This window comes from Spermophilus citellus, assembly GCF_964194105.1.
Source record: "Spermophilus citellus genome assembly, chromosome: 9".
Taxonomy (NCBI): Eukaryota; Metazoa; Chordata; class Mammalia; order Rodentia; family Sciuridae; genus Spermophilus; species Spermophilus citellus.
In genome coordinates, this window is record NC_138191.1 from 9,880,484 (window position 1) to 9,893,663 (window position 13,180).

The following is a 13,180-nucleotide window of genomic DNA, read 5'->3' on the forward strand; positions in this document are numbered from 1 at the left end:
GGCATTGAATGAGTTCTTTGACATCTTGGACTTTTGTGTTTTCCTATGTAAATCAGGGAATTTTTCTTCTCAGCATTAAGGTAAAGATCAAAGGAGATACTTTTTCATATACAGCAATAAAGAATACCCGTCATTCTCTCTCTCTTTTTTTCTTTAGATTTATAGCTTTCATAAAAGTCTTAACCATCATTATCTCTTGCCCTATAATTGTCTTGTTTATCTTAATCTCCAATTTTAGACTTTGTTTATGTCCAGTTTAACATGAGATTTCCAGACCTGAAGGCGGCTTTGGTCTAGTTGCACGGTGTGGCAGAGAGCAACATTACCCTACAGTTAAGTGGATGAGTTAAGAATCAAACATTGGTTCCGTCATGATCTCATCTATGATTCTTCTGCATCTAAATATTAGTACATGGAAAATAGGAAAATGGAATTTTCCTTTTCTGTTTCACAAGGATTTTGTGTCTAATAGATGATGTAAAAGCATATGTAAAACAGAAAACTGCATAGACTGTCAGACTCATATGAAAGGCTTTGCTCATTTCCATGAGGATTCTATTTCATTCAGATTCTTTGAACAGTCAGTTCAGGCTGCCTGTTCTGACTAGGCCTTTGAGCCTCTCTGTAACACAGAAGCGAATGGATAAGAATGATCAACCATCCTGTCCCATCTCAGGCTGAAAATGTCTGCATGACCTGCCACACTGAATTCATTAAGGAAAGGGAGCTTCCAGGCCTCGAATAGATCATGGGACTAGGTAACACTAGAGAAGGAAAGACTTGGGTGTTTGTCTGTTCCTACCTCTCCCCTGTGTAGAAATCCCTTCATCAGTATCTTGGAGGAAAACCAGCAACACTGACCAAAAATCAGCGACTCCACAAAAATGCCCATTCCTGCTGTACTCTGCTCTTATTTCCCCTCATCTCAGCTGACATTCGCCTCTGGGACTTTCATAGATTCTGTATTATATCATAGAGTGAGTAATAATCCAGGTCCACGGCTATTTGAGATAGTTGTGGTGACAATCTGGGCCACTTATTGTACCCACATCCTGAATTTCAGACAGCTCACCCTCTAGGGTACAGTCTTCAGGAGAGGCCGCAGTTCACCAATATTCTTTTTAAAACACGGCGAATGCAACTGAAACACACTTGTCCTGTGTGAATTCTTTTTCCAGGTGTAGTAAAACTGTATCCTCCCCAATAATTAATTGTAGTTAGGTTTTCAAAGTAAAGTGTGAACACAAATCGCAAGTTGTATTTCTTATGTTTTAAAAATTATCACCGCAATTCCTATTTTTGTCTCCTTTGCTTTAATTGGTAGGTAAGTCATTTTATTTATTTTTATTCCTCAGTAGTTAATAAAGGTATCTCAGCACTACCTGTCTCTATAAATAGAGTGGTGGTCACCTCCATTATATTTTTTTCCCTGTAGGCTTCTTGATTCTCATTTATTAACAAAATACTTTCTAGGACTGGAATGTTAATTTATCATGAATATTTTTCTTGCTGGTATTTATGTAACTTCTGCTATTTATTTCCAGTTTTGTCGTGGGTTAATGGGACAATGTGATTGACATTGTTCTATTTTTATAATTTAACAAATTCTATTATTGGCTGTTTTTTAATTATGCCTTGCAAAGAAACTTCACTTAGATTAAAACTTTTGGATGTGTGCCAAGGATGTAATTATGTGATGGATTCGTTTTTATTAATTAAATTCTTTTAGTTACATTACATCATTTATTTGGCACGTATGTAAAATACATGCAGGGATTCATCGTGCTGAATTAAAATATTTTCCTTCACTTGTGCTCATTAGCTTTTTCATTATATTTCTACCATTACCAACTTGTGAATATGTTATAGCATCTTCTTTTTAAAATGCTAACTAGAACTTTTGTGAGTTAACATCTATGTTCTACCCATAAACACACTCACATGATAGTAAGGGCACGAGAAACACATGAAAGTACTCAAGAAGTTCAAAAGGGGAGGATGGCGCATGGGAGATAAACAAGTATACATTTTTTAAAATTTAAAAAAGGATGATTGGCAGGGTTCTTAACAGAAAAGAGACATCTGAAAATGCACCTGCAAAAAGGGGACCCTGGGGCTGGTATTGTGGCTCAGTGGTAGAGCACTCCCCTAGCATGGGAGAGCTCTGGGTTCGACCCTCAGCACCAGATAAAAAGATAAATAAAGAAATTGTGTCCACCTACAACTAAAAAATACTTTTTTTAAAAAAGGGGCGAGGGACACCAAACAAAAGTGGGCCAGTTTACAACACAGTGCACATCTTCACAACGGAGCCACCCAGATGGCACTGAGAAGAGTAATATTGGTTTAATATGTGAATAAAGCAACACAGCTTCTTGATCCGTGCATCTCACACAATCGCTGTGAAGGCACAGTTTTTCTTTTCCCATTTCCTATAAAAAACAATGCTTCGGTAAAATATAACAAAACAAAAATAAACAAAACAAATTGCTCAATACCAAAGAGTGGATATTAAGTGCTCTTGCCACAAAATGATGACTATGTGAGGTCATGTGTACGCTGGATTTAATCATTCCCTATTGCATATATACTTCAAAATATTCTATTGTACATGATACATACAATGCTATCTGTTGATTATAAAAACAAGTGAAAGTGAAAACAAACTTCCAGCAAAATGAAAAAATTGAACTATTGTGTCTTCTATTCCGACAGATTTGTCCGATGATTGTGTACCTGTGTATCTCAGTAATATTCACCTCCAAAAAGGTTGCCTCCCATTTACATTCAACTTCTACACCAATCTCATCTCAAGCTGATAATAGAAATCCCATAGAGTGACAATAAATCGCAGTGCCCCTGGAGTGGCATTGTTCTATGTCTCATTCATGCCCGGGTAAAACTAGAGGTTCAGTTGTATGACAATAAACCAGAGGAGTTTGGGGCTAGAGACACAGGGCAGAATGGAGGCTCACGTGAGAGCCTACATTCAAAGCCAAGGAAAAAGTCAATGCTACTTCAGCCACAAACTAAGCATTTGTTCGTGTGCTCTCAGAGCATGCAGCATCCCCAGCCTCTTTCCCATGCCCAGATGGACACCTGGAATAAACCCCTCAGCCAGAAAGCAGGAGCACCTTTTCTAGAGAAGCAATGGGGGTTAAGGGTTACCTCCGGGAGATAAATAGCATGGTTTTGCCTAACTCTTCTACACAAGCATTTCTCATGTACAAAGAACTTCAAACAAGCTTTTTATGTGCCATGGTCTTGAATATATTTGAACATTCACCTGTTCTTGGATGTTTGAAAAAGGCTTGAACATGAAATACAGAGGAATAAGCATGAAATAAAAATAAACTCAGGAGAAATACAGAAAATTCAGAGTAGAAAATAAGATGATTACTATCCTCATATAAAATATGTTGAATCTATAAAAATATTTCATGTATACCTTTTTAATCAAAACACAAACACACAGAAAAGCATGCAAATCATAATTGACACATGGAAGGATTATCACAAAGTGAACAATGAATAGGTCTAAAGACAGAGCATCACAAACATTTCCTTTTCTCCCTCTCTTTTCCCCAAAATAAACAACTTCATGGCATCTGATATGCCAATCATCATTTATGATTACAAATTATCACAATAGAATCATACAGAAAACATTCTCTAGTATTATTTTTAGAATTGTTTTTCACTTTATATCTCATTTTTTTTCTAATTGGCTTATCTAGTCTATTTATTCAGTATTCTGCTCTTCCAAGTTTGGACTTTATTTATGAAACGATTTTCTTTTCATTTCTGCTTCCTGATCTAGCCTCCACTTTTAAAACATTTCTTTCTCTAATCATTCTTTTAAATTCCAATCTTTGCTATTATTTCAGAGTTTCTATCACTTTAAGTTTATTTTCACTCATTTTGAAATGTTTGCTTCAAGTGTTCATCTTTCATTTTGTTCTCATGTCTTCTGGGCTCTTGCAGGTTGTATTCGGTGGGAAGCAGGGAGCAGGGCATATTGACCAGAGGGAGAAGTCAAATCCAATGCACTTCTAGGGCCAGGCTTGGCTGAGCCAACAGAGAACTGTGTATCTAGAAGAACCATTCAGAGTAGGCCCAGCCTATGCCTTAAGAATAGCTGAGGCTTTGTGGACCTCATGAGTCTGTGCGTAGGTAGAGTTTTCTCCAGAAAAAGGGCTCACTTTGGACAAGGTGTCTATGTATTTGGTAAAATGTGGAAGTCTCCCGACTGAAAACACTACCGAAAACAGGGGTGACAAGGCCCCTTGCCTAAAGGAGTGTCTGGGTACATCAAGGTTTCCACTACACCGACACAGTGATTTTCTAGGAATATTCTACTGATTATATTATAATAACTTCACGAAGACACGTATGTGATCTTTTTCAGAATGCATGCTTATATGAGATTGGTTTTCTACTGTTAGAAGGGAAGGACAGTTTGTGAATTAAACGGACCTGGATTTGTAGCCATGGAGCTCCCTCTTGTGTTATTATGGGAATGTTGACCCGGGAGTGGAGCTTCTCAACTTGGCTCATTTTGAATGTTGGCATATCTAATTTTTTAAAATTCTTTTTAGATATACATGATATTAGAGTGCATTTTGTCATCCTATACATACTTTAAGTATAAGTTATTGTAATTAGGATTCCATTCTTGTGGTCGTATGTGGTGTAGGATTCTGCAAACTAATTTTTAAGTTATCACCCCTGACTGTTGATTTTGTTGTTCTTGCTGTGCACGTTATACTAAGACCATCAAAACATAGTCTTCTCCTCCCCTTTCCTTTTCACAACTTTAATACTATATTTTGAGTTTTTGAGTACAGTTTCTTGATCAGAATTTTTTTTTTTAAATATGGCCATGGGAGATTTACAATTTGCCTTTTGCATTCACTTCTCTCCTTATCTTATTTTCTTACTTTAAATTTTATAATTTGTTCTAATTAGTTATACATGACAGTAGAGGGTATTTTGACACATTGTACACAAATGGAGCACAGCTTCTCATTCCTCTGGCTGTACATGGTGCAGAATCACTCTAGGAGGGAAACCATACATGTATATAGGGTAATAATGTCTGTCTCATTCTACTGCCCTTCCCATTCCCACAGCCCAATCCCTTTCCTAACTCCCCTCTGCACAATCCAAAGTTCCTTCATTCTTCCTACCCACACCCCCGACACACACTATAGATCAATATCCACTTAAGGGAGAAATCATTTGGCCTTTGGTTTGGGGGGATTGTCTTATTTCACTTGGCATGGTATTCTCTAGTTCCATTCATATACCTGCAAATATCATGATTTCATTCTTCTTTAAGGCTGAGTAATATTCCATTATATAAACGTGCCACATTTTCTTTATCCATTCATCTATCGAAGGACATCTAGGTTGGTTCCATAGTTGAGCTATTGTGAATTGAGCTGCTATAAACATTGATGTGGCTGTGTCACTATAGTATGCTGATTTTAAGTCCTTTGGGTAACTAAGGAAAGGGATAGCTGGGTTGAATGGTGGTTCCATCCCAAATTTTCTAAGGAATCTCCATACTGTTTTCCATAATGGTTGCACCAATTTGCAGTTCCAGCAACAATGTTTGAGTGTGCCTTCCCCCCCCATCCTCGCCAACACTTACTATTGCTTGTATTTTTGATAACTGCCATTCTAACTGGAGTGACAAGAAATCTTAGAGTACTTTTAATTTGCATTTCTCTAATTGCTAGAAATGATCACAAAATTAAATTATTTTAAATATAAGTTTTTGAAGTTTCACAAATAAATATACCCACTCAGCTACAATACCAATCAAGATATGCAATATTTCTGTCACCCTCCAAAAATTATTTCATGATACTTTCCAGTTGACTTCTTACTTAGAAAACACACAATATTAATCTTTATCAATGTAGTTGAATTTGCATTCATTTAACTAAATTCATAGGCTATAATGCAGTATGTGTTCTGGTGTGTCTAACTTCCTTCACAAAATATAATTCCAACAGAAATCCTCCATTTTACTGTGCATAGATTGTTCTTCTTATTGCTGCATATTATTGCCATGAATGAATATGCAAAACTGTTATTATTCATTTACCTGCTGAGGGGTATTTTGCTTGCTGCTACCTGTTGGCTTTTATGAACAAACCCGCTAGAAATGTGTTTTGAACAAGTCTTTTACAAACATTTATTTTCATTCTTATCTGTTATGTGTCTAGAAGTAACATTGTGGGTCATAAAGTAGCTACGTATTATATAAACTAACTACCTTATGACCCAAAGTGTTTTCCAGATTGGGTGCAAATTGTCACTCCTACAAGTTGTTTCACAGACTCTTAAAGTTTCAGTCCTGGTAGTTTTGTTGTGTATTTTTAACATATTAATCATTATAGAGGGGTATATAGTAGTAGTATCTCATTTAGTTTTATTTTGTATTACACTTTTTTTTCTAATTATGTTGAACAAGTTTTTCATTTGCCTATTGGCTCTTTCTATGTTTTCTTAGGAAATTGTCTTGGTTCTGCCCATTTTAATAAATTGTTTTTAAATTATTGCATTTAGTAATTTATATTTACTAAATTGAATGCTCATAAACAAACAAAATTCTCTCCAAGTACATGTCTTCATAATTATGTCTTCTCAAGTGTCTTTCTTTCTTTCTTTCTTTCTTTCTTTCTTTCTTTCTTTCTTTCTTTCTTTCTTCTTTCTTTCTTACTTTCTTTCTTTCGTTTTTGGAAATGGGGTCTCTCTGTTTCCCAGGCTGTTCATTAACTTATCATCTTGCCTTAACCTCCTGAGTGCTGGGATCAATAGTGTCCTTTAATATGAGTGAGCTTTTTTTATATTGATTAGATTAAACTTATAATTTTCTTTTATTTAGAATGCATATATAAATATATATGTGTATATGTTTAACTACATGTATGCATAGCTGTCAATATCTATGTGTATATCTATGTGTGTATGTATATATACATACACACACACACACATATCTATATATAACTCTATTATCTGTCCTCCCTCAGAAACATTTTCCTAAGCCAAGTTTAAAGAGATATTCCCTAGCATTAGCTCTTCCTTATGGTGTGTTTATGATTGCTTGTTTCATCTTTTAAGCAGATGTATTTAGACATGAGTCACATGCAATAAAAGGCATCCATTTTAAGTACATGATTTGACATGATTTTGAAGCCAGAATTAGGCAGGCAGTCAGTATAGATAAGTAAACCACCGAGTCAGGTCAGATCCAGTCAGGCCAATTTTGAGTGAGTCCTAGCAAGTTGGAGAGACTGTCCCCTGAGGGACTGAAATGTTAATTCCTTCAGAGCCCTTCCTGCTCCCTTATCAAGGACCTGCCCCTGCTCCAACCTGCTGCTAAAGTAACCTGGCCCAGAATTTCCCCTCCCTACACGGAGCTGTAAGGTGGTTAATATGTGTGCTGGGCTGCTCCAGTCTGCCCTTCCCCCTTCAGCCCACCTGTTACCTACCTTTTGACCCTCCCACTGAGCATTCCCAGGCCTAGTCCTGGGCCTAGTCATGTCTGCAGGAAAGAGAAAGGTAAGGGGAAGAGGGCAGGAAAACCAAGGACGCCTAGGGCAGAACACCTCGCTTCTAGGGATATCAGGATACTAACCATGGCCCCCTTCTCTCTCCGGGGGGAAGCCTATGTTACCCCTTTCTAAATAAACCCTGCTTTATACGCTTGCCTCCGCATGCTTCTCTAATGTTCAAACTTCAACATTTGAGGGAGCAGAACTTGTCACCTGTAACAGGAGGTGTCATAATGACAAGTATGGGCCTACGTGTAACCACCACTATGATCAAGATTCAGAGTATTTCTGTCACTCAAAAAATTCCTCATGCTCATTCCCAATTATTCTCCTCTACCACCCCAAGTCCCAGGAACTAGTGATTTGCTTTTAGTCACCCAAACTTCGTTCAACAAAATCACGCAGGGTGTACTTTTTGTTTTCCACCTTTCTGGTTGACTTTTTTATTCTTTTACTTTTAGCACCTGGAAAATATATCCTCTTACTTCCTTCCAGCTACATGGTTTCTGCAGAGAATTCTATTGACAGTATTATCATTTATGATTTTTTTAGGGATAAAAATTCCTTTATTAAAAGTTCAGAAGAAAACAAGACTTAGTAAGAATTGCAATCACGTGTAAGAAAAGTAATTTTCTTTTGCTGGTGCAGTTAGTAAACCCATCATTCTCTGTAAAACTGTGAGATAGGAATTTGGGGATACAGGATAAAGTAAGATAGACTGAGTATTCAGAGAAGCACCCAATTGTCGTTGCAATGCAGAAAACACCCATGAACACTTCTAACTCCTGAGAAACCCAGCCCACTCCCTAGGCCCATCCCCTTGACCATGCCCTTGACTGCAAAAACTAGCACAAGGGTAATACACAAGCACAGGGAAAACTCGTGTGAGATTGTGTAATTCTGCCCTAGCTCCACCTCTAGGCCAGCCCCTGCTATTGTGTAAATATCAGCCCTCCACACCCAGGGGTTTGCTGCCTCTTCCTCTGTAGATTGCCCACATTTTCCCTTGGAAGTGTATCCCTTGCTTGACCCCCATAGCATCTCACTCTTGAGATAGCACACATTCTCCCCAAGATATGCCTTTGCTTTCCTAAAGAATGTTTTGTCTGTGTTTCTGACCAGCCTGTGCTGAAATTCTTTTCTCTCACATAAATCAAGAACTTCACTTTTGCTTAACCAAGGCCTCCTCTCTGGGATCTCCTTGGACCTCTGGGGACTAGTGGGCACAGTGATCATTATTTTTAAAAAATCATGATCTACTACTCTACATTGAGTTATCACATTAATTTAGAATCGGCCATATGTCATGGTTAGTCTTATAAGAAATAATTTGAGATTTTATCAGGTCTTGGTGAATGTTATGTAAAGATTCTGTTATATTAACTTGGCAAATATTAGTCTTTTTCAGTTTTAACAGGCAAGGAACTTGGTCAGACTCAAATTGAGATCTTGTTTTCTTGGATGGTATTTCTTTTGTTTATTTAACTATTTCATACTTCTGGGTTTCTTTGTACGTATTCTACCCATATGTGGTTCACAGTTCAGCCAGATATTTGGCCAAACTAATAAATAGAATTGGAACTTTGTCTCTCTGTTCCCTTTCTCTCTCTAGCTCTTTCATTTCCAGGATTTTCTCCAGCTCTGGTTTCTTTGAACTCTGTTCCCTGATTTGAAATTTGCTGGTTTTGTATGTTTTAACCTTTTTAAAGAGAGGATTCATTATGACTTTCATTCAGATTAAAACTGTTATCATGGCTACATTCCAGAATCTGCCTGCTTTAATAGTAACTCAAAGGCCTTCAAGTGCCTTGTACAATGCTAGGAGCCACAACCAAATAATATGATGCATGGCACTTTTGGATGTAAGGTGACGCCAGCTAGCCATTGAGATGATATGATTATGTTAAGATTTACATTCATATGGAAATTGGACTCCTGCTGTTCACCTTGGCCTGCTACTGGACTCATGTTACGGGACTCCTGGAGAGTTCCCATTGGTTGGAGAAGGATAGTAGGAGGGAATTCCGGGGGAGGTCCTGGGCCCAGGTTCCGGTAGACCACGTGGGTGGACCGGCTTGCTTGCCGGGCGGCATTTTCAAAAATAAAGTTTTGTTCCTGCTTGAGTGGCTCGTGATTCTGTGCCCAGCCAGACTGCGGCAGTACAATGTGGTTCTTTTCCAGTGTGTAGTCATTATCTTCAAAACTATTAGTATACTAGGGAACTGCTAAGACTTATTCCTGTTTTTCTTTAATTCCTGTTTTCCTTGGTTTAACTTTATAACATTAACAAAATATTATTTTATTTAAATTTTTCCTAATCTTTCTTAATCATTGATTCATTTGGAAATTATTGTAGGAAATGTAATTTTGTAAGTATTTTAGGAAGAAAATTAAATTCAGCCTACCTCCAAATTATTGGATAGTCTGAAAGAGTCAAGATAATTGCAATAATGTGTAAGAATTGCAATAATGTGTAAGAGAAGTAATTTCCTTTTGCCCATATCGGCCCTTTACCTTAGCTGGTGAGCCCATCATTCTCTGTATAACTGTGAGATAGGACTGTTGGTGGAATTATTGATTTGAGATTTGAGAAATGACCATTAACTGCAATCTGTAGGTCAAGGAAACACTGGACATATCTTAACATCACCAGATACCTTTGTGTAACTCATATAAGTCAATGCAATATTTCTGATTTTTTTTCTAAGATTCTTGAGAGCATTTATCTCCTAGAATCCAAAAAAAAAAATGGTAGCTTATGACATTAGAATTTATTTCCTGTAGCAATTGCTAGAAAATACAACTGAAACTTACACTTCATAGTTTTCATATGATATATTTGGGAGGAGTTCCTGGTTACATGGAAAAACCAAAAAAAAAAAAAGTCACTTTCACAGTAGTATGGAACTGATTGATGGCTGGGGGTTGAAGCCATTGGAGATAATGGATAACATCTAAAAAGAAAATGCTAAACATTTTGAGCTAGAATTTAATGTATATATCTTTCTCTGAATGTAGAACTAAATATTATACTTTATTTGCATACATGATCCATATTGGAATACTTGAGATGGAATGTTTCATACCTAGTTTATTAGAAACTTAGGAATCGCGTCATTTGGGCAATTTCTGCTGCTCTGAGGGCAGCCGCTAAGAGCCACTGACAGATAGCAAATAGAGTCAAGTGGAGGAAGAGTTGGTGGCTGTGGGCCTTTAGTTCTCCCTGCCGTCCTCTTGTGACTCACTCATGAAACCTTAAGACAGAGCAGAGGAAGATTAACAATTTCTAGGAACTTGAAGGTCTAAAAATGGTTGCATGACTCCAGCAATAGACAGCTTAACTTTTAACCTAATTTCAAATTCAGGGCAGGCAAACACTAGCACAGACCTATAAATAGGCACTTAGTTTTTCTTTCTCCAACTTCACAGCCCCTCTCATCTATGTTGAGCCAGACTACCAGAGACCTACAGAAAAGAATAAGAATACTTGGAAACAATAGCCAAGCTATCTAGGATATTTTATCCATCATCCTTTACTCCATTCCCTCCTCTTGAGACAGAGTCTTGGAAGGTAATCTTTCCATTTCTAGAAGGTTAGGAAAAAGCAGCGTATCGCCTCTGTGACTTGTACCTAAATACTCCACAACTTTCATGAGCAATCTCCAAACCTAAACTCTACTGTTTGTTCTTCATTATTCTAGCTTTGAAAGTAAAAAATACTCTTTCCCCTGTGCATCTTCCTGTGATCCTATTCTACTCAACTTAGTGCAGCAGTGAATTTGCAGGTTTCTTATAAACCTAGACTAAAAGGGAAAACTCTTGTTTCTTCTTTGGCAATGATAAAGCATGGCTTTATTTGTCCTGGTGAAGCCAAAGGAAGAAAAAAAGTTTCACCTTTGCAAGAAAGACCTGAGAAACAAAGGGAAGGGGAAGGGAATAGCAATAGGAAAAATAGAATGAATGGGACGTTACTATCCTCTGTGCATATATGAATATACAACCAATGTAACTCCACATCATGTACAACCAGAAGAATGGGAAGTTATACTCCATATAGGTATAATATGTCAAAATACATTCTACTGTCATGTATAACTAATAAGAACAAATAAAAAAAAAGAATACTCATGTTAGCATGGTGATTTAATTATCTAAATATGAATTTTATACAAGAAAAACCCCTGATCACTGAACACCTGATGTAGTCCCAGGATTCCAACAATGAGACGTGTTTTAAAATATTCTAAAATCAGATTTGTTTGTAACACATATGTAATAAACATATGAATATAAGATATATTTTTAAGAAAGACCTCAGAAAAGACAGCCTTGTGCTACCTCCTTCATAATGCAGTATTTTCCAAATTCACTTTTCTTTCCTTAGTTTGCATCAGCCTTCAGTTTCTAAAGAGATAGCCAGAAACTTGGAAAACCAACCAACTAATGGCCAATGCCAATTTTTTCCCCCTGTTCCTTTTTCCCCTATTGGACCTGTGAGATTTGGATCCTTGATGTTTTCTGCATCCTTTTTTGCTTATTGTGAGAAAGATGGAACTGTTCCAAAAATAGTGTTGCAATAATGGCTCCCTGGAGTTTTTAAAAAGTATAAATATCTGTGGCGAGCCGCTTCTGCGGACTGTGGTCGCCATTACAAGATGGCGCTGGCCTTGTGGTGGTCTGTGATAAACAACTCCTTCTTTGGGAGAGTTGGCACATGGTTCTTTGACACCCTATGAGAAAGCTCCACGTGGCAGCTTCGCATTGGGTGTTTGGATACTTTATTAGGGCTGGGAGGGGCTTCTGGGAGATTAGAAGAACTCTCGAGAGCTTGAATAAACAGCTGTAAGAAGATTCCCGGTGTTGCGTCTTCCTTGCGGGCAAGGGGGTCGCGACAAGTGGTGCCGAAACCCGGGAAAATCAAAACTTGCAAGTCGTCAGAGGTGGTGCACTGAACAGTCCCGGTAAGTGGGACCCCATAGTCCCGTGGGTGGGACCCGACAGTCCCGGTGAGTGGGACACGATAGTCCCGGTGGGCGGGACCTGATAGTCCCGGTTAGTGGGACCCGCGACCAAAGCGGAATCAGCTCCTCTACAAAGACAGAGAGAGCCTCATATTTTATTGCAGCTGCACTGTGTACTTTTCTTTTGTTTCTGTGTACTTTCGTTTTGTCCTCTGTATCTGTTCTGTTGCTGTGTCATGGGTGTCACATCTTCAAGCCCGCTTCTTCTGGCACTAGACGGCCTGTTACGTTCCAAAGGCCTGAAAGTGAAACATAGTATCTTACAGAGATTTTTGCAGAAAGTAGATGTTGCTGCACCGTGGTTTGCATATTCGGGCAGCCTTACTATGCCTTGTTGGGATAAATTGGGCAAGGATCTTGACTTTGCTTGTGAGCAGGGCATATTGGAGGGTGGGGTGATTCCCCTTTGGAAGATAGTCCGTAGTTGCCTCACAGATGGCAGATGTCATGACGCACTTGCTAAAGGACAGGAGGTTTTAGAAAAGTTACATGAGGAGAAATCGGAGACAGCAGGCAGTGCGATATCTCAGGAGGATGGGAGCGTGCGGAGCGAGAAGCAGGGGAGGAAACGCTTGTATCCAGATCTCA

The 13,180-nt window shown here is 38.2% G+C and overlaps 1 protein-coding gene across 1 annotated transcript in view; it reads left to right on the forward strand.

Moving 5' to 3' along the window:
* LOC308655784 (interferon-activable protein 203-like) overlaps positions 1 to 13,180 on the forward strand; it is a 441,182-nt gene that overhangs the window by 25,689 nt on the left and 402,313 nt on the right. The window lies entirely within an intron of this gene.